We start from the raw sequence: 27344 nt of genomic DNA on the forward strand, positions 1-27344 counted from the left end.
TTCATCTATTTTCCCTTCTTTCCCTTCGTTTTCAGTTCGGTATAATTGTTCATAGAATTCTCTAAAGTTTTCCTTAATTTCTTTTGGATTATATATAATTTGTTTGTCTTTTTTCCTTGATGCCAATACCATTTTCTTAGCTTGTTCTGTCTTAAGCTGCCATGCTAGGATTTTGTGCGTTTTTTCACCTAGTTCATAATATTTCTGTTTTGTCTTCATTATATTCTTCTCCACCTTATATGTTTGTAGTGTTTCATATTTTATTTTTTTTATCCGCCAATTCTCTTCTTTTAGTTGTATCTTCCTTCATTGCTTATTCTTTTTCTATATTTACTATTTCCCTTTCCAACTGCTCTGTTTCCTGATTATAGTCCTTCTTCATCTTGGTTACATAACTTATTATTTGCCCTCTAATGAATGCTTTCATTGCATCCCATAGTATAAACTTATCTTTCACTGATTTCGTATTTATTTCAAAATACATTTTAATTTGTTTTTCAATTAATTCTCTAAAATCCTGCCTTTTAAGTAACATGGGGTTTAATCTCCATCTATACATTCTTGGAGGGATGTCCTCTAACTTTACTGTCAATATTAAGGGTGAATGGTCCGATAGTATTCTAGCTTTATATTCTGTTTTTCTTACTCTATCTTGCATACGAGTTGATAACAAAAATAGGTCTATTCTTGAGTATGTTTTATGTCTAGCCAAGTAATATGAATATTCCTTTTCCTTTGGGTCTTGTTTCCTCCATATATCCAAAAGTTGCATTTCTTCCATCGATTTAATTATAAATTTGGTTACTTTGTTCTTTCTGTTAATTTTTTTCCCAGTTTTGTCCATATTTGAATCCAAATTCAGGTTGAAATCCCCTCCTATTAATATGTTCCCTTGCGTATCTGCTATCTTCAAAAAGATATCTTGCATAAACTTTTGATCTTCTTCGTTAGGTGAATATACATTGAGCAGATTCCAAAACTCCAAATATATCTGACATTTTATCATTACATATCTCCCTGCTGGATCTATTATTTCCTCTTCTATTTTAAATGGCACATTTTTACTAATTAATATAGCTACTCCTCTTGCTTTTGAATTATACGATGCTGCTGTTACGTGTCCTACCCAATCTCTCTTTAATTTCTTGTGCTCCAATTCAGTTAAATGTGTTTCTTGCACAAATGCTATATCAATTTTTTCTTTTTTCAGTAAATTTAGCAGTTTCTTCCTTTTAATTTGGTTATGTATTCCATTAATATTTAAAGTCATATAGTTCAACGAGGCCATTTTATACTTTGTTTATCTTCCCTTTCCGTTTCTCCTTCATTACCTTTCCTTCTTATCCATTTCTGTTTTCTTGTTTTGAACCCTTTATAATACAACATTCCTAAAACATCAAACATTTTCCTTATTCTCCTATTTAAAACTTCTTTAGCCCCAATCTCCCCTTCCCCTCCTGAGTTGTCCTTTATCCCTTGTCGGACAACCACATCTCCCCTCTCCATTTGGATTTGCGAATTCACTCGCAAGCGTCAGCTGATTTTGCAGTGACCGTAACTCCTCCCCACCCAGCCCCCCCAGAAAAGATTTCACTTTTCATATGTAACAAAGGTCACTCTTTTAATTCCCTCCTTATTCCCTCTATTCCATTTCCTTCCCTTATTAATTCTTGTCTATACTATCTATATTTTCCTCTAAATACGGATACATTCATGTATGCACATTATACATATACACACATATACCTCTTTACCCACATACATATAAATCGTGGTAATTTTTACTCTTATTACATGTCTTCATCTCTCTGTTTGTTTTGTAGTTGTTCTGCAAATTTCCTTGCTTCCTCTGGATCCGAGAATAGTTTTTTTCCATAAGATCGTTTTCGATGTATTGAACTCCTTCCTCTTCTTCAGGAGTTCAAAACTTATGTGTCTTTTTAGTTCGCAGTCTTTTGTACTCTCGTTACACGTCTTCAGCTCTCAGTCTATTTTGTAATTGTTCTGCAAATTTTCGTGCTTCCTCTGGATCCGAGAATAGTCTGTTTTGCTGTCCTGGAATAAATATTTTCAATACCGCTGGATGCTTTAGTATAAATTTATACCCTTTCTTCCATAAAATCGCCTTTGCTGTATTGAACTACTTTCTCTTCTTCAGGAGTTCAAAACTTATATCTGGATAAATGAAGATTTTTTGCCCTTTGTACTCCAGTGGCTTGTTGCCCTCTCTTACTTTTTCCATTGTTTTCTCCAGTACCTTTTCTCTTGTAGTATATCTTAGGAATTTTACTAAAATAGATCTTGGCTTTTGTTGTGGTTGTGGTTTAAAGGCCACTGCTCTATGTGCCCTTTCTATTTCCATTTCTTGCTGTAGTTCTGGACATCCTAGGATCCTAGGGATCCAATCTTTTATAAACTCTCTCATATTCTTGCCTTCTTCATCTTCCTTAAGGCCCACTATCTTTATGTTATTTCTTCTGTTATAATTTTCCATTATATCTATTTTCTGAGCTAACAGTTCTTGTGTCTCTTTAACTTTTTTATTAGATTCCTCTAATTTCTTTTTTAAGTCCTCTACCTCCATTTCTACTGCTGCTTCTCGTTCTTCCACCTTGTCCATTCTTTTTCCCATTTCTGATAAGGTCATATCTATTTTATTCATTTTCTCTTCTGTATTGTTTATTCTTCTTCTTAAATCATTAAATTCTTGCACTTGCCATTCTTTAAATGACTCCATGTATTCTTTAATAAGAGAAAGTATATCCTTTGTCTTGCCTTTCCCTTCTTCTTCTATTTCACTGTACTCTTCCTCTTCTTCTTCCTCTGGGTTGGCCATCTGTTGTTTCTTTGTTGTCCTTTTCTTCTCTTCTTTCTTGTTTTCGTTGTCTTCTATATTCTCCTCTTGCTGCAGCTGTTCTGCAGCTGTCATTGCCGGCTGTGGAGATCGACTCCCCAGCTGGTCACCCCTCCCGTCGGTGTGTTTTTTTGCATGCGCGGTTGCGCACTTTTACTCGGCTCAGCAAGCCATTTTTGTAGTCCACTTTCTACCGACCTGAGGGAGCGGGTTTCTCTCTCCACCGCGGGCCTCTTCGAACAGGTAAGGCCTTCTCCTTCTGTTGTCTTCTCTTCCTCTCTTCTTACCGTTGGTTTCGATTTTTCTTTTTTCGTCGCCATCTTCTTTCCACCTTTATACTCACTTTACTTTAATTTTTATTTTTGTGGCTTTTGCTATACTCCATTATATTATTTGCTAATTTCCTCTCATAGTTCATTTTCCCCTCTCTTATGACTTTCTTAGTTACCCTCTGATGGTCTTTGAAGGTTTCCCAATCCCCTAACTTCCCACTCCGCTTCACTATCTTATACTTACTCCCTTTGGATTTGATATTGCACTTGATTTCATTAGTTAGCCACGTCTGCCATTTGCATCTCCTAGAGCCTTTCCTCCACTTTGGAATAAATTTGTCCTGAATCCTGCGAAAAATGTCCAAAAATACCTGCCATTTTTCCCCAGTGTCCTCCCAGCTAGTGTATCTTTCCATTTTATTTTGGCTAGCTCCTCCCTCATAGCTGCATAATCCCCTTTATTAAACTGCAGTACAGATGCTTCCGACTTCCTTTCTTTTTCCCTTTCTAATTGCAGCTCAAAAGTAACCATACCATGGTCACTATTCCCTAATGGCTCCCCTACATCGAGGTCACTTATTAACTCTGCATCGCTGCACAGCACCAAGTCCAGAATCGACTTCCCCCTGGTAGGTTCCTCCACTAGCTGCTCCAAGAAAGTATCTCGTAGACATTCAATAAACTCACTCTCTTGTGTTCCTGCCCCCGTCTGATTATCTCAGTCCACCTTCATGTTGAAATCCCCCATAACTACCGTATTGCTACCACTTTGACATGCCACTCTTAATTCCTGATTTATACTTCTACCGATATCTGAGCTACTTTTCGGAGGCCTGTAAATTACCCCCATTATGGTCCTCATGCCTTTACAATTTCTTAATTCTATCCAAACAGATTCTACCCCACCTGTTTCAATGTCTTTCCTTTCAAACGCCTGAATTTCATTTCTTACCAATAGAGCTACCCCACCTCCTCTCCCTAACTTTCTGTATTTTCTATAGGACGTGTACCCAGGATCATTTATTTCCCAATCCTGCCCTTCCCACAGCCATGTCTCCGTTACTCCGACAATGTCATTACCTCCCATTGCCATTTGCGCCTCAAGCTCATCCATTTTATTCCTTACACTCCGTGCATTCATACACAATACCTTGATACCATATCTCCTTTCTCCCTCCACCTTTTTCTCGATGCACTTGCCCCTACTCTCCTATCACTTTTAGTTCCCTTTTTCCTTATTGTTTCACCGTCTAACGGAACCACCCCTATATTCACTCTCATATCTGCTTCCCTATCAGCCCTGTTCCCTTCCCCCTGCCAAATTAGTTTAAATGAAATCCGACAGCATTATTAAACCTAACTGCCAGTATATTTGCCCCCGTGGCATTCAGGTGTAAACCATCCCTCCTGTAGAGGTCTTGTCTTCCCCAGAAGAGATCCCAATGGTCAATGAACCTGAATCCCTGCACTCTGCACCATTCCTCCAGCCACACATTTAACCTCCTGATTTTATTATTTTTGCCCCCACCCACGCACAGCACAGGTAGCAGCCCCGAGATTACAATCCTGGAGGTCCTGCTTCTTAACCTCCTTCCGAGCTCACGGTAGTCCCTCTTCAGGATCTCCTCCTTCATCTTATCCACGTCATTTGTACCCACGTGTATCAAGACTTCTGGCCGTTCACCTTCCCCCCCAAGATACTCTGAACCCTATCCGAGACATCTCGCACCCTGGTCTAGAGCAGTGATTCTCAACCTTCCCTTCCACTGACATACCACCTTAAGCAATCCCTTACTAATCACAGAGCACCGGCAGCATAGGGAATACTTAAAGTGGTACGTGAGTGGAAAGAAAAAGGTTGAGAACCACTGATCTAACAGGTAAAGTGCAGGAACCCTGCATTAAATTATCAAAATCACTAGAGGGAACCAAATACCATCCCCATCTTCATAAACCAAAGTCCGTCTGTAAACTGTAATGAAGCCTAGATGTGAGCCCCTCTGAATTCAGAGTTAGATGTACCCCAACTTGAAATAAGCAAGAATTAGCCACCTGGCCTTTGCCGGCAAGTTGGAGATCACCTGGTCTCAAATGATTTGATCCATAGAAAATGAAAATTCTTTATCACTGGTTTCATCATAAATCCTCAGAGTCATGATTCCCAAATAGCAAAAATCCTTACAATGTGCATTGAACTTTTCAGTCGTCTGTTGTACATCAGGTGCCAGTGATTCTTGTGAGAGATGGGAAAATTGATCTAAAATTATGAACATGGAAGAAACTAAAGTTCATCAGTAAATGGCTGTAACCAGTACAAACAGGATAAGCTTGGGGGTTAGGATGCAGGAAAGCAGAGTCAGCACGATTAACATAAGAATCTTCTAGTCTTTGTGACAAGACTATAAGACTAAGAAAAGGAATGGTAAGGTACAATAGAATGTAGGAAGTTGAGGTAGTCTGGATCAGATAAAGGTCTCCTAGCCCTGGACAGAAGTACCAAGTCCTACATATCTAATTAGCTTACCATACACAGATTTATACATATGAAATTAGCCAACCCTAGATAGAATGAGTCAACTCCGCATACCAAGAGATTGTAGCCCCGAGAATCAGGAAGGTGTGAATAAGGACAATGACATGATGGGACACCCACAGGATACCCCCTGGTCCTCCAAGTGTACTGAAACTGCACGTAGGCAGGAAGGATTGCCTATGCCAAACCCATCCAGGGGGCAGAAGAATGTAAGGGGGAGGGCACTCTGATACTGAAATTGACTGTATAAAAGTTGGGTGAGCCCCAGTATGTGTGTGTATTCCCAGGGTAAGGGGAAGCACCCAACTTTGCATTGTTGTAGTAATAAATGTTCTTTGTTCTCAATTTTTGTCTCGAGCAATTTCTTTAAAGGTACTTTAATTTCTAACAAATGGGGGCTCGTCCGGGATCACACTCCCTCCACTGACAGAGTGCCCCGACGACGAGAGTAGGTGCACCCCGGCTGATTCAGCTGGACTCACGGGCGACGGGTGGCTGGTCAGTGGAAGAAGCGAGTGATATCCGAGAAGAGGCATTGAGAACAAACGACGGAAGGAAGCGCACTAGAGCAGTACTACTAGAACTCGGTAAGAGTATTTTACTTGTTTATAAGCATGGGAATAATGGGTAGCAAGGAGGAGAGTCCTGGTACAGGATGTGAACACCAGATAGCTACGTACAGCCCGCTTGGGTTGATGTTATCTGAGTGGGGCACAGGAAAGACACGTGGTAAAGAGAAACTGACAATGGTCAGGTATTGTTGTATTGAATGGGTTAAATACCCGGTTAAAGGGAGCTCCGTGTACTGGCCAAAATTCGGATCCGAGGATGAATGGATGTGTAAAGCTTTGAACCTATGGCTCTATCAAAACCAGAAAGACAATGTTGAGAGCAGGGAATATGCAGCCTGCTGGCTCAAGGGATCCATTGAACAGCTGGTTTTGAATGAGAAAGAATTCAGGGATAAGAGAGAGGAGGAACCTTTTGTCCCTGAATCACAGGGTTGGGATGTGTTACATTCCCTCCCTCCACCCTATGTTCCTCCTATGCCGGCTCCTATCTTTCCTTCCCCTCCTATGACCTACCCTTCTGCACCTTCCCCACCTCCCCCACCACTAGAGAAGAGAGAAGAGAGCAGGAGTGGTATGATAACTTGCTCACAAAGCACTCGATTACCACCTCTGTTGACAGGAGAGAGAGGTAACTTTAATTCAGAACAGCGTGAGACTCTTCAGGAAGAAAGGGCAGAACCCTTTGATTCATTTCCCAGGGAGCAGGAACCCAGACCTAATAAGCCAGAAACCAATTGGATGAGACCACTGCGGGAAGTTCCCATGGGAGAGGGTCTCGGTTTCGTAAATGTGCCCCTGACCAGTACTGAAGTGCGTAACTTTAAGAAATAACTGACCTCCCTGATAGAAGATCCCCAGGGATGTGCCGAACAGTTAAGACCAATTTTTGGGACCAAATATATATACAATATGGGGGTCTCGACATAGAATCCCCAGCAGGGGAACAATTGGTACTAACAGGTTTTGTTACCAACTCAGCCCCAGACATTAGGAGAAAATTACAAAAGACAGAAAATTGGCATGAGCAGGGAATAACTCAGCTTCTACAGATCACACAAAAAGCATTTGTCCAGACATCTGAGGATAAGCAGAAAGCAAAGGCTAACATTTTGATGCAAGCAGTTAAAGTAATAGTAGATGAGTAACATGGAAAAAGGCAGGGACTGTGTGCCAGCTCCTGAATGTTGGGAGAAGCGTCGGGAGTGGGAGAGTAGAGACCAGAGATAATTTCATAAATCACGACTTCCCACTTCAGTCACTGACCAATATTGATTAAAATTCATGCTAAAAATTAAATGTCATAAATGATTGTTTTTCAATACTGTAGAATTAGCGAATTTAACTACCAGTTAATTCCAATTTATGAAATAAATTGTATTCAAATGTGATTTTGCACAGGGAGTACCTGAGAGTTGTGATGTTATAACATTTGCAGGGAGAAATGTTTGCGCAAATAGGGTGAGTTCTACACGTCTTATTTTAAGTGTATGTAAGATAAAGAAAGGATCTGATGTGTAAAGTGGCTGGTTCAGCCAGTTGAAGGGGGAGTGTGCATGTCCCTTTAAGTGCACTGTGGCACTTGAAATTGAGGCTTCAGGCTCTTGTCTTGCAGTTAGAGGTATGGAGCCCTATCAATAGATTTAGTACATTTCTTCTACACATTCAGCAGTCAAGGTCCGTGAGTTTAAAGATCACCCACCTCTGGAGAATAAAGATACCTCTGGGGATTCCTATGGGGATTCCTATAAGTTTAATCATTCATTTCTCTGGTGCATTTTCCTCCGGAGTGAAATTAATGCCTCAGCACAATTTCTCTGTATTGCCGCTGTTATTTAATTCATGATAACTTTCCCCCATTCATCAGGTTTATATTTAAATCCGGTAGTGCGGAAGTTACATTGTAAATGATCACGGAGGTAAACCCTTCGCGAGTGGATTCAGCTTAATGGAGAAATAAACCTGCGAACTGGTCTATGGTGGTGTGTGAGTACTGCAATAGGTGGAATATGATTTAAATTGGTGGCATCGTTCAGAACAATTGGGCGCATAGGAATAATAGCATTAATTACTCACAGATCTTGTACCTGATACTATTCACTACGTCCCGGCTTCAGGACTGGGAAATTGGCATGGTACAGAGAAATTGGCATGGCACCAATATTTCTTGATTCACTAATGACTCCACAAGCTCCAGGATTCATGCAGCAAAACTTTAAGTGCAATATTATAGAAACTAGCCGGTACTTAAATGATTGTGTGTGCAATCAACATTGCAAAAATATGAAAGGTAATACAAGTGCTCCCCTACTTATGATTTTACGATGACACAATAGCATGACTGTCATTTACTTTCATATAATGTGTTAAAGGTCATCACAAGCATCATTGATTTCCTCGATGGTTAATCACATTTTCGGAAAGCTTACAGGGACTGTTGGGAGAGAGCAAGGTAGTGGGATCAGTATGAGGACTGATACAGCGCTGTCAATGTTAGACAAGGTACGTCTCCAATTAAGATTTTTTTTTCAACTTATGCTGGGTCTGCTGGAACGCAACCCTATCGTAAATTGAGGAGCACCTGTGATGTTCTTCTATCTAAAGCCAGCTTTAGATAAACTCTTATCATTCTGACAAATCCAGGTCTAAGTCTAATTTTCCTCCAGCCTTTGAGCAAGCACTTCCACTGCTGCATCTTACTGATCACCTCCTCACCAATGAATCAGAAGACCATGGTGTATGGCACTCACTGCACAAGCAGTCTGAAAATGTGTACAAGCCTGTTCAACTTCATTTTACAAAATCAACAATCGGTTCCAGGCTCCCCAATGCTCTCTGTGGAGAGAAAATTGCCAGATTTTTACCCTTTTAATGCCCTTGGTTATGTTTGCCTCTTCTCAAAGATTACATGGCTGCACAGAGGAGCAAGGCTGAAAGTGCCTTGAAGTAATCTGTTGGCTGCACTTGTGACCTTTAGTCAATAAATGCTTGGGCTCTTGTCTCACTTTGGGTAGTGCAGCGGTTAGTTCAACTATATTACAGTGGCACTGATGAGTACATGGATGTGAGGGGGTTGGAGGGTTATGGGCAGGGAGTAGGTAGGTGGAACTAGTTGGAGTTTCATGTAAATCGGTGCGGACTAGAAGGGCCAATATGGCCTGTTTCCGTACTGTTATTGCTATATGGTTATTATATGGAATATGGTTGTGAGCTGTGGCACAAGGCATTTTACTTAAGGCAGAACTAAAGGTTGAATATGTTTCAAGTTCTCTTGCAGAGGCTCTTGTGCTACAATGTCTGTTATGTACTCTAACAAATTGGAGGGTTGTGCCCCATACAGACAAGCAGCTCCAACTGCATTTTAATAAGGTCTAACATATTCAAAACCCATGCAAATATGGTTTGTGTTTCATTTTACAATTTTTACACTAACACAAAGGAAAGTCAGATTGTTATTCATTTTATTAAAATCTAGTGATTGGTTATATGTAAAAGCATGGCAAGAGGATCAACTAAAACCTGCCTGGGATGGTCCCTGCTGTGTACTTTTAATTACAGACACCGCAGTAAGAACAAGAGAGAAAGGCTGGACCCACATTCAAAGAATTAAACCAGCTTCTGAACCACAACATCACGACACACAGATTCAACCCTCAACCTGGCGTGCAGTTCCTCATCCATCAGACCTGAAACTTACACTGCGCCGTGACAAAGTGCCGTAATGTTACATTTATTGTCGTATTTTAATGGTTTATACAGTTATTGTTGTATTTTTTATTGCCGTATTTTAATGGGTTTTACATTTATTGTTGTTTATTCATTTTTTTGGAATATTGTTCGTTAAATGGATATGTCACTTCAGTACTCGCTATGTTTTAAGTCCTCCTGGAATAGGGGCAGCAGAGGTTACAATTGTGCTCCTTTAGAATGTAGACAGGGCATAGATTTAATGTATAGTCATAGTGGGATATGGGTTAACAAGGGATTCCAATACGGACCAGGGGAACTGAACAGCTTTAGTGGAGTACATCTAATTTGTATCTTAGCCTACACAGGTATTAAAGACTGGAGTTTTAAAGCGATAGCACAAAGGACATGGTGGGACAAAGACAGACAGAATGGTAGTCAGGATTGTACATGTCGCAGAGAGAGAGAGTTAATACATATGCTAATGTACACAGACAGGCTGCAACTCACAAGTTCAATGATACCCATGCTAATGTTAGCAGACAAGCTGCAACACACAGTTAAATCACAAGAAACAATCCCCCCCCCAGCTTGGTCTCTTTTCATCACCCCGTGAAGGGGAGCACCAGTTACCAACAACGTGAGCTGCTTGACACTTTAATATCAGGCTCCAGACAGCCTTCGGAGATCGGTGGCCCTAGGGTTCGGGGCTGAAGAGGACATCAGATACTAGCCACAATTCAACGGAACCGCCTGACTACTGCTACTCGTTTGCTGCTGAAGGCAGCGTTTCTCACAGACTTCGTCAGGACAATGCTTACAAAAGTCGGGTGGTTAAAAGACACTGCTTCAATGTTTCAACGTGAATCTGCCCATGCCCATGTTCAGACGTGGCAACTTCGGACTGATGTGGGATGGACTAGACTCTTTACTGAGAACTGGAGCCTGATACTCGCAACCCTAATAAGCAGCTGGACTCGCTACTCTGACCTTCATGGTGCTCCCCTACCTAAAGACTTTATGCAGGTATTACAATTCGGTTATTGACCAGCTGGGTAAAACAACACCTTACACTTGAAAGATCAGTATTACTGATCTAAAAGAAAAGTGAGGAGGGGGGGGGGGATCAGTCACACTGACACTAGTAACCAAAGATCAGTAACACTGATCATGGTGAAAGATCAGTATTACTGATCTAAAAGAAAAGTGAGGATTGTGAGAGATGGGAAAATTGATCTAAAATTATGAACATGGAAGAAACTAAAGTTCATCAGTAAATGGCTGTAACCAGTACAAACAGGATAAGCTTGGGGGTTAGGATGCAGGAAAGCAGAGTCAGCACAATTAACATAAGAATCTTCTAGTCTTTGTGACAAGACCATAAGACTAAGAAAAGGAATGGTAAGGTACAATAGAATGTAGGAAGTTGAGGTAGTCTGGATCAGATAAAGGTCTCCTAGCCCTGGACAGAAGTACCAAGTCCTACATATCTAATTAGCTTACCATACACAGATTTATACATATGAAATTAGCCAACCCTAGATAGAATGAGTTAACTCCGCATACCAAGAGATTGTAGCCCCGAGAATCAGGAAGGTGTGAATAAGGACAATGACATGATGGGACACCCACAGGATACCCCCTGGTCCTCCAAGTGTACTGAAACTGCACGTAGGCAGGAAGGATTGCCTATGCCAAACCCATCCAGGGGGCAGAAGAATGTAAGGGGGAGGGCACTCTGATACTGAAATTGACTGTATAAAAGTTGGGTGAGCCCCAGTATGTGTGTGTATTCCCAGGGTAAGGGGAAGCACCCAACTTTGCATTGTTGTAGTAATAAATGTTCTTTGTTCTCAATTTTTGTCTCGAGCAATTTCTTTAAAGGTACTTTAATTTCTAACATTCTGATTCTGAGAACTTTAACAGCTTATTCTCTCCATCATTCCTAAACTGCCACTTCAGTTTAAAATTAAGATGATGACTGATAACAGTCTTCCAAGGCTCAAAATATTTTCATTGAGTGTAATCTTTGATGCTGAGTTCTATTTGATGTGAAATATCACAAGGCCACAGTAGTCTTGGATCCATCCACACACATATTTATTGATTACATAGAAAACAGTCAAATCCATTGATTTGGAATAGAGTGCCAGTAAATGGCCTTACTTGTGTTTAGCTGTAAAAATACTGCATCCCTCCAGAAATGGGATGTTAAAATAAGAAATTAGATATCAATCTTATTTAGAGTGAATCTGAGAGTCAGAATTATACAGAAGTGAAACAGGCCCTTCAGCCCACTATCCCCATACTGATCAAGTAGTTATCTATACTTAGCCCATTTACCAGCACTTCATCTCTGATTGGCAATTCAAGTGCTGGAAATGGGATTAATACAGATACTACTTGAGTGTTGTGTGAGTACCTGCCTCCACCATCCTGTCATGTAGTATGTTGCAGATTCCAACAACCCTTCAGTAATTTTCAATTGTAAATCAAAGCTGCTTTATGGAACAGACAGATAATATATTCCAGGACACAAGCACATGTGGCGCAAGAAGCAATTGCTAGAAACCTCAAATTCACTTGGCCCATCTCTGGCAAAAAGCTCCCTTTTCTCGATCTCTCATTTCCTTCTTGGGAGCAATCTATCCATAAGTATCTTCTATAAACCTACCAATTCTCTCAACTACACTCTTGCCATTCTGTCTCCTGTAAGGATTCTGTTCCTTTCTCTAGACTCCTCTGTCTCCACTGCATCTGCTCCCACGATGAGATCTTCCATTCTAGAATGAAATGTCCTCTTCCTTCAGAAAATGTGGCTTCCCCTTGATTGCTATTAACTCAGCCCTCACCTGCATCTCCTTTATTTCCTGCATATCTGCATGTAATGAAAGATTTAAACTGTGTTTTTACTTCTGCAGCTGCAAGACTGAGAACCTGTTTGGAATCAGCAGACATAATCTAAATTCCACCATGAGCCCAGGATGCATATTTAGTAAACACCCACCATGGGGCCCAGGATGTAGTTGAATAGGAAGACTATCTAATTTACACTTATGAGGCCCAGAGCAGTTTACATTTGTTGGTCTCAGACTGTCAGGAGACCTTGAAGAGAATTAAACCATTTGTTCAAAGAGATGGGATTTGAGGTAAACAACTTTTGGGGTGATATGAGCCATGGTCCCACTGCTGAAGTGAGAGACTCTCCAAGAGGTGGCAACATCTCTCAGCAAGAGGAAGATAATAAACCATTTGTTCAAAAAGATAAGATCTGAAGTAAACAACTTTTGGGTAATATAAGCCCTGGTCCCACTGCTGAAGAGAGAGACTCGGGAAGAGGTGGCTACATCTCTCAGCAAGAAGAAGAACTTCAAGAGTCCAGCTAACGTCCCGGTTGAGGGAGGTAGAGAAGCTGCTACCGGCGCCCAGACAACCTACTACAAGTGTGCAGTCATTGCCTCACTTCGGCAGTTGGGACCAGCCCAGGCGTTGATAAGTATAATTGGGAAGGGCTTGCATATTGTGGTGTGAATTCAGCTTTAGATTTAGTAATAAAGACTTATATAAACTGAACTGTTCTCGGTGTGTGTGTCTATTTTCTTTCGGTAGTTCAAACACTGTGACCAATCTAAAATGAACAAAGTGAGAGGTACAAGTTTACCCAAGACAATTAGCGCTGCAAGCAGGGTTGGTCTCAAGATGTTTCGCCGAAAGAAAGAGGTGAGCCCTGAGCAGTTCTTGATTCTGGGATGGACTTCCAAAGACTATGAGTTTGGCATGTTGGCTAATATCCTGTCTTTGTTGGGACCACCCCTCAGTTGGGATGAGAAATTAGATCCAACAAGTGCACCTCTGGGAGAGCGGGTTGCCACTCTCCTTCGAGAAAGTAAATTTCCTGTTAAAAAGGGGATGCTGACGGACGGTTTTTGGCTGCTGGCCACAGCCTTACGCCACTCTGTTCAGCGTGAAGCAGAATCAGTTCAAAGAGAAATAGAATCTCAGCGTAAGAGAGAGCAACTAGAGGAGGAGCTAGAAGCCGTGCGACAACGCTGTTCCATGATGAGTGAGATTGTTAGCACCAGTCAGGACTGAGCCAAAGAATGGGAGGATAAGCATGTCCAAATGATCTGCCGTATTATTAAACTCTGGCAGCAGCTCTGTGCAGATAAAGAAAGGCATGGAGTAGAACCTGATCCACATCGTATTCATGCCATGATAAGGAATGGCGACGATCCTGATGTAATTGATGAATGGGATGGGAATATCTGGAAAGATGACCATGGTAATAATGCAGATACTCCTCAGCATGTGTCTAACATACTACCCTCTCCAACTGCTGTTCACGCCCGCCCCTTAAGACAGCAGATTTCCCAAACAGACGGAAGGGGGGTTGATGTAAGGGTAGTGATGGAAGGGATAGATACCCCGATTTCCCAAGAGGACCCAGGGGAAAATACCCGAACCCCTGCTTATGCTCAATGGCCCATCCCTCTATGGGATGGCCTGGGCCTCGTCCCGTCCACTGGACAAAGGACCCTGTGGGCCAAAGTGGGAGCAGAGGTCAAGAGCAGTCAATGATACGTGACTTCTCTATAAAAGAGCTGGCTGCCATTGGAGATCGATTTAGGCAAAAGGCGGGAGAAACTCTGGCAGCCTGGCTCCTGCGTGTTTGGGAGCAAGGAGGGGGTAACGTATATTCAACCCTTGAGGAATTGTTGGGATTAGGAACATTGACTACTGATATCCGGGTCACTGCTGAGCTGTGGGGTAGAGGAAGAGAGATGGATTACTTACTTGCCACTCTAGGGGATGCCCTGCTACAAGTATACCCATCACCAGTAGATTGGGATATACATTTACAGAACAATTGGGGCACCCCAGAGGAGGGTATAGCAGTAATTTGCCAGCAGGCCCTGCCTCTGCCTTGTATGCAGGGCATTTGAGGCTGTGGGTACATGGGGGGAGCCCTGATGAAGAGATATTCACTGCTGGAATGCATACCAGATTGGTTCGTTCCGCCCAACCCACCACATGGGGATTGGTTCTGTTCGTAACTAGCTCACTAATTGGGCACCCTGTGTCTGAGGCGGTGCAGGCCTTATCTGGGCTTAGAGAATTAGAATTGGGAGGTAAAATCCACTCACGTACAACCCAGGTTAAATCAGACAAGCAGGATGAAAGGAGAGGGGCTGCTGCTAATAACGGACCGACAAGAAAGGACCTTTTTCTAACCTTGTTAAAGTTAGGTGTAGCTAAAAGTGATATTGATGGGAAACTTACCGCGGTCCTTTATGCCCTTTATAAATGGAAGGCAGGGGAACATCATCCCCAGCTGTTGAGTCCTTCTGGCCCAGCTGTGCCTTCTGCTCCCACTGCTGCTCCCACTGAGCCAGCTTCTCTTGCTCCAGTTATCTGTGATGATATAGAACAAATGGTTAAAAAGGCTCTTATGGATAATAGTGACATGTGGGCCTGGAAGCCCCCGAACCCTACTAAAGCATGAGGGTGTGGGCAGGGCCCCCGTGTCTACTCCATTGAGATTCGCCAGATACATGGGGACCCACGGCCCTACATACCGTTAACAATCCATTAGGGTGGGGGTAATGACTGCCAATATTTGGCCTTGGTCAATACCGGTGCGGAGCACTCGGTGATTCTGGGTAACCCTGAACTCTGGACTGGACCAACATTTCGAATAGAGGGGATGGGAGGAGCAATCACCCTGGCGAAGGAAATAAAAGTCCACGCCACAGTGGGTGATGGCCCTTCCCCTATATGGTTACATGCCCTGGTGGCTGCCACTGACGAGTATATCCTGGGTATTAATATGTTGGCTGGTACGGCCCTTAATACTAGCCAAAGGGGATTTGCATTTGGAATTCGGACTATTACTAAAAGATTAGTGGTGGGTCGGGCTAAGTGGAATCCTGTGATGGTGCCTCCCCCCCAAAACCAGTGTGCATTCCACAATATCGCCTCCCTGGGGGGCAGGAAGAGATTACTGCCACCATCGATGCTCTGCAAGAAGAAGGGGTAGTGAGGCCCGCAACGTTGCCCTTTACTAGCCCTGTTTGGCCAGTCCAGAAGCCGAATGGCTCCTGGAGAATGACAGTTGACTATTGTTTTTTTGAACAAACATGCCCCACCACTTGCTTCAGCAGTTCCAGTCATTGTTACCCTTATTGAAAACATTGCTACTGGAAACTCAGGGACATGGTATGCTGTCATTGATCTCGCTAATGCCTTCTTCAGTATTCTTATAGACGAGGTCTCACAGGATCAGTTCGCCTTTACCTGGAAGGGGCGCCAGTATACCTTCACCTGCCTCCCTCAGGGCTATGTACACTCTCCCACTATTTGCCATAGCCTAATTGCTCGTGATTTGGAGACAGTGACAGTATCGCCTTCCCTCTCAATTCACTATTATATTGATGATGTGATGATCCAAGGGGCCACAGAAGAGATGGTACAGGAAGGTATAGAGAGTGTCCAAGATACCCTGATGCAAAGAGGGTGGGCCATTAACCCCGCCAAGGTACAGGGCCTGTCCCAGCCAGTTATCTTCCTTGGAATTCAGTGGCATGCTGGAGAACAGGTGGTTCCCGATAAAGTTCGCAATAAGATCGGAGTCTTGGCCACTCCTACTAACAAAAAAGAGACCCAGCATTTCCTGGGGTTATTGGGATACTGGCGACGCCATATTCCACACTTGGCATTGTTTTTATGTCCTCTATATAAGGTTACCTGAAAGAAAACAGACTTTGTATGGGGTGATGATCAGGAAAGGGCGTTCCAGTCCGCCAAGCAGGCTATTCTTCAGGCCCTGCCCATTGCTCCCCGCATCCCAGATACCCCCTACGAACTACAGGTCTCCGTTACTGATGAAGTGGCATTCTGGAGACTCTGGCAGAAACAAGAGGGCTGCCGAGTCCCACTGGGATTCTGGTCACATACCATGCGCGAGGCTGCCACTCGTTATTCTGCTTTTGAACAACAGTTACTAGCCTGTTACTGGGCCCTTCTGGAGACTGAAAGAATGACAGGCGATGCAGATGTTCAATTACGACCTGCACTTCCAGTAATGAACTGGGTCCTGGATAATGACGCTAATCTAAAGATCGGGCGGGCTCAGCAGTTTTCTATTGTTAAATGGAAGTGGTATATTCAGAGTCGTGCAACCAGAGGGCCTGAAGGGGTGGGCCGCATACACGAACAGGGTGGTAGGTGTGCTGTTGTCGGTTCTGAATATTGTTCATATGTTCCCGATGTATCCACTAATGTATCTGATATTGTTCAACATGTTTCAAAATCTGTTTGCGAGCTTCAGTGTCTGGGTATTGTGACCCACAATGATAGTTTGAGCCTTGATTCGAATCCTTTTTCGTGGTTGGCTGGTACATTTAGGAGATTGGGCCACAATATTCTCCGTTGGTTGCTCGCATTATTGTTTATTTTTCTGATTATCATAGTTTTAGTTTCTCTTTTTCGCTCCTTCTGTACTCTTATGCTTGTTAAGTCTCGTGTCTGACAGCCTGTGACCAAGGGGTGGAATGTAATGAAAGATTTAAACTGTGTTTTTACTTCTGCAGCTACAAGACTGAGAACCTGTTTGGAATCAGCAGACATAATCTAAATTCCACCATGAGCCCAGGATGCATATTTAGTAAACACCCACCATAGGGCCCAGGATGCAGTTGAATAGGAAGACTATCTAATTTACACTTATGAGGCCCAGAGCAGTTTACATTTGTTGGTCGCAGACTGTCAGGAGACCTTGAAGATAATTAAACCATTTGTTCAAAGAGATAGGATTTGAGGTAAACAACTTTTGGGGTGATATGAGCCATGGTCCCACTGCTGAAGTGAGAGTCTCTCCAAGAGGTGGCAACATCTCTCAGCAAGAGGAAGATAATAAACCATTTGTTCAAAGAGATAAGATTTGAAGTAAAGAACTTTTGATAAGCCATGGTCCCACTGCTGAAGAGAGAGACTCTGGAAGAGGTGGCTACATCTCTCAGCAAGAAGAAGAACTTCAAGAGTCTAGCTAACGTCCCGGTCGAGGGAGGTAGATAAGCTGCTACCGGCGCCCCGACAATCTACAACAAGTGTGCAGTCTTTGCCTCGCTTCAGCAGTTGGGACCAGTCCAGGCCCCTTCTGCCTTGAAACACAACAAGCACAGGGTTCCCTTGTTCCCACCAGCTTTTGCATCTGCTATTTCTGTCACGTACAATGTGATCCCACCACCAGGCATATCTTCCCCTCCCCTCCCTACTTTCTGTAGGAACTACTCTCTTTGGAACTCCCTCATCCCACTTCTCACTTCCCACTAATCAACCTTTGGTACCCATGTGATTGCAAGAAATGCTAAACTTGAACTTACACTTCCTCCTTCATCATGATTCTGGGCCCCAAACAGTCCTTCAAAGTGAAGCAACATTTCTCTTGTGAATCTGTTTGGATCATTTACTGTATCCAGTGCTCCCAACGATGCCGTGTCTACATTGGAGAGGTTGGCGCAGACTGGGAGATTGTTTTGTTGGACACCTTTGCTCTGTCCTCTGCAACAGTAAGGACCTTCCAGTGGCCAACAAGTTTAATTTCACACACCATTGACACACCGACATATGGTCATGTACTACCAAAATGAGGCCCCCAAAATGGAGGAACAACACTTTGTATTCCGTCTTGGAAGTCTCCAATCAGATGCCATTAATATCGACTTCTTCAATTACTATTAACCCCCTTCCCATGTCTCTCTTTCTTTATCCCTCTGCCTCCTTTCCTCCATCACTCCACCCACTTCTCTTCCTTCTCCTATCAGAGAGCTATTCTTCTTAGCCCTCTGCCCTCTCCCCAGCATCACAGCTTTTTCTCTTCTTACCCTCCCACATGTATTACCTGTTAGTCTGTGTTTCATCCCCTTCTTCTCTCCCTCCTCTCCTTTCCCCCGCTCCTCCTCCCCCCTCCTTTTCTTTCAGTCCTCTTCCTGTGTTTTCTTTATTGCTGATAAATGGCTCAGGCCTGATCCATTGGTTACCTTCTACTTCAGGATTCTACATAACTGATTTAAGTTTTCAATGACTGGCCCTTTAATAAAGCCAAGATTTATCATCTGATTTCTACTCTCTCCCCTTGAGCAGTATCCAACTGCATTGGCCTTGTGAAGCACTCCCCTTTCAATGGATTTAAGGCGATAACATCAAGTGTTGGTACAAATGTAATACAATCAATTGATAATTCTGCATATTGCTCAGTAATCAATCTCTGACTCACTGTCGTAAGTTGTCCAGCAGAGGTCAACAATGAAAGTGGAAGGAAATGCTAATGGCAGATCCTGACATTTGTTGAGAGCTGTGCTGCTAATTCCAAGCCAGCTGAACAACCCATTGAAAAGCTTATGATAGATGCCTTGGGGAAAAAAGATCCAAACCCAGCCAATACCTGAAAAATTGAAATGTACAACTCAATAAAAACTAAATAAAATTAGTTTCCATTATGTCACCAGAATTGCAAACATTACCTGGGACACATCAAGAAATTGCTGATCATACTGGATGCACAAAAGGCTGTGGGACTACACAACATCCCAAATACAGCATCAAAAAGGTGTAGTCCAGGATTCACAGGGGTCTAACTGAACTGTTCCAATGCTTTTATGACACCAGTATATACTCAACAAAAATAATACTACTTACATGAAGTTCATACAAATCTAGAACAAATCCAGCTCGGTTTTGTTGAAACTACTCAGGTCCAGATCTTATCACAACCTTAGTGCAAATGGGAGTCAAAGAGATGAATTCTAGAGGTGAAGTTAGTTTGCCTGCTATAATTGTACAGTTTGTGATAATGGAGTAATGTTCACAGTTCTCATTGCCTTACCTAGGAAAGGATAGACGAAGTCAAAACTAAATCACTAGGCTTATTTTGGAATAAGAGGACTGTCCTATCGAAAAAGGCTAAACAGGTTGGGGGTAGATATTTTTGAGTTTTGAAGAATGCAGAGTGTTGTTTTTGAAACATGAAATATCCTACAGAGGTATGACAGATAGTAAAAGGTTTTCATCTGTGGGAGAGTCTTGAACGAGAGGTCATCGTTTCAAAATAGGGGCAGTAATTCAAATCTTAAATCAGATAAGTAGAAATTGTTTCTTTCAGAGGTTGGTGAATTTCTGAAATTTCTTGTTTCAGAGAGTTGTAGAGGTTAGCTTCTGTGTTCTGTTGGTGTTTTGCAGGGCTTAGTGTTAGGTCTGCTACTTTTCACATTTTCATGATGGAATTAATGACTTTGTGGTCAAGTTTGCAGATGATAGGTGAAGGGATGGATAGTGTTAAGGAAGCAGGAAGTCTTCACAGAGACTTGGACAGGTTGGGAAAATGGACAAGAACATGGCAGGCAGAATACAGCACAGCAAGATGTATGGTCATGCTCTTTGGTAGAAGGAAGACTATCTTTAAAATGGAGAGAAACATTCAGAAAGTGGGAGTGCAAAAGGATTTGGGAGTCCTAGTTCAGGATTTCTTGAAGGTCAACTTGCAGGTTAAGTTGGTAGTAAGGAAAGCAAATGCAATGTTAGCACCAGAATATAAAAGCAAATATGTAATATTAAGGCTTTATTAGGCAATGGTCAGACCACATTTGAAGTATTGGAAGCAGTTTTGGACCACATATACTGAATAAGGAAGGATATGTTGATGTTGGAGAGGATCCATAGATGAGAGGGTTAACTTGTAAGGAAGGTTTGATGGCTCTGGGCTTCTACTTGCCAGAATTTAGGATGAGGGAAATCTCATTGAAACAAACCAAATATTGAAAGGGCTGGACAAAGTGGACATGGAGAGGGTGTTTCCAGGGATAGGAGAGTCTAGGACCAGAATTGAATTGAATATTTATTTATATAGCACATTTTAAACATAATGAAATGTTGCTCCAAAGTGCTGTGCACCAATTAATAAAAGAATACACAAAGCACAAAATCAACAAACACTCAACAAGAGAGTCATCTCACAGAATATTACTGGGGTGGAGAAACACGTGGCCAACGACAAGCTGCCTAAACACACTGGTGCAGCCGACTCAGCCCCAAGCCCAAACTATCTGGGTGAGCGTTGCAGCTCCCTAGACAACCATGACAAAAGTGAGGCCAAGACTTTTATATGAGGTCAAGCAAATCAACACAAATTCGAAGCTTATCATCATTTCTTAAAGCTGCAGCAGTTTTAATGAAGCAACAGTACAAAAAAGATAACACTCTTGGAGACTGGTGCATCATTACAGTAAAACACAACAAGACACTTGAGACCAAACGCAATTTAAACTTTAGACTCAAAAGATTATGTAAAATTACCTAAATTACAAGCGAAACTGAATTTTTTATACATAAAACACTCAGTTGCAATTATATTAAAAAAATGAAAAATCAGTGCCACCAATACTTTGACTAGAAGCCAACACTAACATCATAGGGTTGAAAGACCACTGCATCCCTCGGAAGCTCGAGTAAGGACTTTCTCTATTCACAGTGTCTGGTGCCCGGGATTATAGTAGAGACACCTCCGTGCCTTACAGGCACCCATATTGCCACCAATCCCCACAACATGGCCCCTCAGGAGCACCTCTCCAATGTGGAGAAGTCCCGGCCCTGCAAACAGTCCACAGTCCAGCTCCATAACCTTGGTGAGGCATTCCCTCAAGCATGTCTGCCAACTTCACCCAGCAACAATGTGGTAAATCTGTGTCATGCTCTCAATCTCTCACTATGCTTCGTCCGCACTACTGGCATTGGACGTGTATTATCTCTACCACCAAGGGCACTCCCCTTGACTATAACTGTGTACACACCCATTATTGTACTACTGAGTTTCTACTAATAAAAGCTATGATATGTGTTTAAGTACACTGCATTAGATCTCTTCATTATCTGGCACATCAGACAAACCCTGGGCTCCACCTCGGTCACTGCAGCTCTACATCGGTGGTCCCAACAACAGGTTGGGCTGCCCCAGCCTCCACAATGGTCACTTAGGTTGCATCGCTGTCCTCCAAGCCTCCACGCTGACATTCCAGGTGCCCATCTCAGCCGTCAGGACCTCTGCAATGGACTTTCCTCAGACAGAACCCGAGATGCCGCCAATAAATTTTTCAGGCCCGAGTAGATCCCTCAAACATTCCCTGATGCTTGTCCGCTGGTTCCAGTGCCTCAGACATTGTGTACGGCCACAAACTTAAGGTAATGTGCACCCGAGTCCAGAAAGCTGCATCAAGGTGCAGTCATGTCACAGCCGTCTTGCAGGAAGGCACAACCTCAGAATAAAAGGACATCTCTTTAGAACATAGGTGAGGAGAACTTTCTTCAGCCAGATGGTGGTGATTGTGGAATTCATTGCCACAGATGGCTAATGAAGCCAAGTCATTGTATATACTTAAAGATTAAGAGACTCTTGATTAGTAAGGGTGTCAAGATTATAGGAAGATGGCAGGAGAATGGAGTTGAAAAGAAGAATACCTCAACCATGATTTGAATGGCATAGCAGACGTGATGGACTGGTCCTAAATCTTATTCTCCAATGAGAAGTATCTAATATAGAGGTAAATAACTTTTTGAAAGAAGATGGGATTGAGGGCCCAGAGGATCTGGCACAGAGGAGGCCTAGGATAGATCATATTGAAGCTTGAGGGGCCTACTCATACTCCTACTTAGTTATGTTTTTAAGTGTTCCTAGAACACCACAAAAATTCAATGCTTAAAAGCAAAAATGCAACAAATCATTGGTTGACTGTATTGTCCTTCCTATTCCATTATTTATATCCTCTAATATCATACTATATTTCTGTGAAACATGAAAGTCTGCAGATGCTGCTTGTAGTAAAAACACAAAAATGCCCCCTCCATGACTCCCTCATTCACTCCTCCCTTCCCATCTATTGTCCCCTTGAAACCTACCCTTGTGACTACAGGAAATACTAAACTTGCACCCACACTTCCTCCCATTCAGGGCCCCAAACAGGCCTTCCAAGTTCATCAACACCTCACTTGTGAATCTGTAGGAGTTATCTACTACAGCCAGTGTTCCCCCTGATATCTCCTCTACACCGGAGAAATTGGCTTTGTTGAGCACCTCAGCTCTGTCCTGCATAATAGAGGGGATCTCCCAGTGGCCACCTATTTCAATTCCCCACCCTCTATCCTTGCTGACATGTCTGTGCATGGTCTCATGTACTGCCAGACTGAGATCACCCGTAAATTGGACAAGCAACACCTCATATTCTGTCTGGGTACCCTCCAACTATATGGCATTACACAACCTCCGATTTCTGTTAGCGCCACCTCCCGCACCGCCTCTCTCTTTCCCTATCCTGATGTCTCCTTTCCTCTAGCTCTGTCTTTCTCCCTCTCCCTTTACCTCTGTCTCTTTTCCTCCAATTTTGCATTCAAAGAGCCATGCCTCTCTTCCTATCTCTTCTCACCTTTCCTCTCCTGTCCTCATATCCATTTCCAATCATTGCCTTTTGCCTGTTGGCCATTACTCCTCCTCCCCCAGCCTTTTATTCAGGTGCCTACCTGCTTTTTTCCTCATAATTTGTTGATGGCTCAGGCCCAAAACATTGATGAGACCTGCTGAGTCCTTCCAGCATTTTTGTGTTTTTATGATAACATATTTCTGATGTTTCCCTGTGTTTAATTGTATCTTTTATATGAGATGATAGACAACAATCGAAACTATGCTGTTGTAACAGACACAACTCACATAATTGTTGCAGAAAGTGTTCACAGAATCCATAAGCCAGGAGCACATGATTGAAGAAGGATGGACAGTGAATGACACATAATATTAACAAGATGCTCCAGAGAGAGTATCTTGCATGTTCACACCATAGCATCCAGATGCAATCCTTTCAATACGGACTGTGATTAGTCCATAGCATTATTGCCATTTCTTGTTTGAATGGATACATTGATTTAGTTCACTTACATGGCCAAGATTAATACCTTCTTAAGACAATGATCAATAATTGTCACAATTTAATTTAAAAATAAAAAATATTGCAATCAGAATAGTAGCAGACTGAAAGTTGTGATAATGAACAGTGTTGCTTCACTTTCTTGCTAATGTGTTGATAGTGAAGGCTGTTATTTAAACAGGATTCTTTTAAAATCAGATTCACCCTCTTCATTTGATCCTAAATCTAGAACAAACTAGCGTTAAAATGTTATTAATTCACTTCCTTAGCTAATCTGTTAAATGTAATTTAGCATATTTTTAGAAGCAAGAAGACACCTTACCGAGTTACAGACACAATACAAGATTCTTGTTACATTACTTTTATTAGGGGGTGAGGTCATTTTCAGTCTCTGGGCCATGGCATACCTTAAAATAATATTCTGTGAATTCAAGCAATTTTGCTTTTGTACAAAATTCAGCTTTATAGAAACATTCTAAAGAACAATTAAGTGTAATTTCCTTGATTATTCATCTCTATTTGTAATTGTTAAAATGTTTTCCCACTAACTTTTATCCCTTTGATCAGCGCATTCAGTATTTTATTTTTACATATAACCAGGAGAACAGTACTGTGGTGCAAGTCTATTACTGTAGGGCACTGGGATGCAGTACTGTCAGGCATGGGTCTGTCACTGTATAATACTGACAGGGATGGGTTTGACACTGGGATACAGTTCTGGTGTGGAGAGGTTTGGCACTGGCTGTTGTAGCATGCGCGCTACACAAAATGTGGAGTAAAACCACACACACACACACACACACACACACACACACACACACACACACACACACACACACACACACACACACACACACACACACAGAGAGTCAAGTTGAGGTTGAAGAATGATTTACTCCCTGCCTCTGATGACAGGAGAGGCGTCATCGCAGCGCTAGCTTCTGACTGGCCGGCATTCCTGCCATTGCCCATTGACGACAGCCATTGGTCACTGCGGGCCCCTCATGATTGTCACGTGCGCCAGCCATTTTGTAAGCCGGGTCGTGATTCAGTTCACAGGTTCACACCCAGAACCACAATCGGAGTGTCCGCTGCCGCTTTGAGCGGCCTGCCTCTGCATCACAGAGGATGAGTCTTGACTGGCTGACTAATGTCTATATGGACCGGTTTCAGGTGGTCAAGGGTGAAGGTTTCCTCTTTGCCAGCAATGTCCAATACACATGTCGACCCATTGTGCCTGATGACTCTGTACAGCCCCTCGTATGGCTGTTGGAGTGATATCCGGTGCGCTCCCCTTTGCACAAAGAGATATTCAAAAGTGTGCAAGTCCTTGCAGATGAATGATTTGGGCTGGCCATGTAGCATGGGCTATGGAGGGGCTTGGGTACACAGTCTTTCCCTCAGTTGTTTCAGTGCCACCATGGGGGTTTCCAGATCCTTGGCGGCGACCAAGAATTCCCCCCAGGATTACCAAGGATGCACCGTAGACCATTTCTGCTGCAGAGGCATTAAAGTCCTCCTTTGGCGCATATCCCCAGAAGGACCAAAGGAAGTTCATCCACCCAGTTGAGTCCCTTGAGCCAGGCCATCAGGATTGCTTTTAAGTGTCTGTGGAACCATTCCAGCAACCCGTTGGCCTGCTGGTGATATCACATGGTATGGTGGAGTTGGGTTCCCAACAGTTTGGTGAGCACCACCCAGAGCCTCAAGGTAAACTGCGGTCCCGTCAGAAGTGAGATATTCTGGGACTTCGAACCTCGACACCAGGTGTTGATTAGTGCCTTGGTGCAGGTCTCCATGGTCTTGTCAACCATTGGGACTGCCTCTGGCCACCTAATGGTGTGGTCAACCATAGTGAGGAGGTATCTCACCCCATGGGAAACCAGTAGCAGTCCCACGATGTTGACATGAATGTGGCTGAACCTACACCGTGCTGGCTCAAAAGTCTGAGGAGGTGCTTTAGTGAGAGTTTGCACCTTGGATACCTGGCAGAGCATGCAGTTCTTGGTCCACTGACTGACCTGCTTGTGGAGCCCGTGTTAGACAAACCCACTGGCCACCATGGTTCTGATGGCTGGATGCGCCAAGTTGTGCACCACATTGAAGACCTGGCTTCGCCATGCTGCCGGCACAATGGGGCAGGGTTTGCTGGAGGAGACGTCACAGAGGAGCTTCTGGTTGCAGGGGGGGGGGGGGGATGATGACATCCTCCAGCCACAGCCCAGAAAGCGCTATCCTGTACACCAGGATGTCAGGATCGTCGTGTTGTGCCCTTGCTAGGGGTGAATAGCCGATGCCATGGGATAAGGCATGGATGGATTCGATGGAGTGTGCATTGGTCACTACGTTGTTCTTGCCAGTGATCTGTTGGATGTCCATACTGAATTCAGACATGTAGGAAAGATGCCTCTGCTGCCTGGTCGATCACGGGTCAGACACTTTGTGGAAGGCGAAGGTTAGTGGTGTGTGGGCTATGAAGTCCTTGAATTGCCTGCCTTCCATGAAGTATCAGAAATGCATGACCGCCAGGGTTCAGCACCAGTAGCTCCTGGTCAAAGGTGATGTATTTAAGTTCAGTGGCCAGAGGTGCCTTCTAAAGAAGGCCAGGGGCTGCTACAGCCATTAATGACAGTTGGCCATGGAGTTTACAATACACGACGTTTTACATTCAGTGTCAATCATATTGATACATTCTCATCATTGTTCTTTTTAGATTCTTTTCTCAATACTCCATTACCATCACTGTGGCACTTTGTTGTTTCTTCGCCCTCCCACTGATGATTGAAGGGTGATGTACCATTGATGACTCCACCAAAGACTGAAGGTGAACGAACTGATCGGCTTTTATTAGCTTTAGAACATAGGGACATCCCTGCTGCTCGACTGTTCTACATTGGGGAGGGGGCTGAGGGACAGTCACCTTTATTCAGGAGCCTGTGGGAGGAGCCACAGGTACAATCAACCAATGGGTGTGTCCAAATAGATAAATATATATATATATATATATATATATATATACACACACACAGTGGTTTACCATATTAACCCCTTGTTCTTTATTTAAGAGTCCAGCGGGGTAAAGTGGTGATGATACAGTTACAAATTAAGACTATCAGGTGGCCATTGTAATTCGGGCTGTGGTTGTGGCACAGTGGCAGGGAACTGGGCAGACTGGGGTGCCTGTGAGGAATCGTCAGCATGGTACTGGTTGGTATTGTAAGGTAAAACATCATGAGATGGGAATGTGTAAGGAGTTACCCTGTACAGGGCTGTAACAAGATGTGAATGCATCCTTGTACTTACAAGATAAGAGAGACATTGATGGATTGAGAGGCAGGAAGCTAGCAGGGAAAGGATAGCAACAGTTTTAGTCATTGGACAAGTAATGATATGATGATGTTCTAAGCACGTATCCAAGGGTATAAAAAAATCACCATTTTGCTGATAACGGCAGAATGCATTCTC

The 27344-nt window shown here is 43.1% G+C and overlaps 1 protein-coding gene across 11 annotated transcripts in view; it reads right to left on the bottom strand.

Moving 5' to 3' along the window:
• The window catches only part of med27 (mediator complex subunit 27), a 521819-nt gene that overhangs the window by 72766 nt on the left and 421709 nt on the right, over positions 1–27344 (bottom strand). For all 11 annotated transcript variants that reach the window (XR_011340577.1, XR_011340572.1, XR_011340563.1 and 8 more), the window contains one exon: positions 15196–15327. The gene's annotated coding sequence lies outside the window, so the exon portion shown is untranslated. The remainder of the gene's footprint in view (positions 1–15195; positions 15328–27344) is intronic.

Source organism: Narcine bancroftii, chromosome 1 (assembly GCF_036971445.1).
Source record: "Narcine bancroftii isolate sNarBan1 chromosome 1, sNarBan1.hap1, whole genome shotgun sequence".
In the NCBI taxonomy this organism is placed as follows: Eukaryota; Metazoa; Chordata; class Chondrichthyes; order Torpediniformes; family Narcinidae; genus Narcine; species Narcine bancroftii.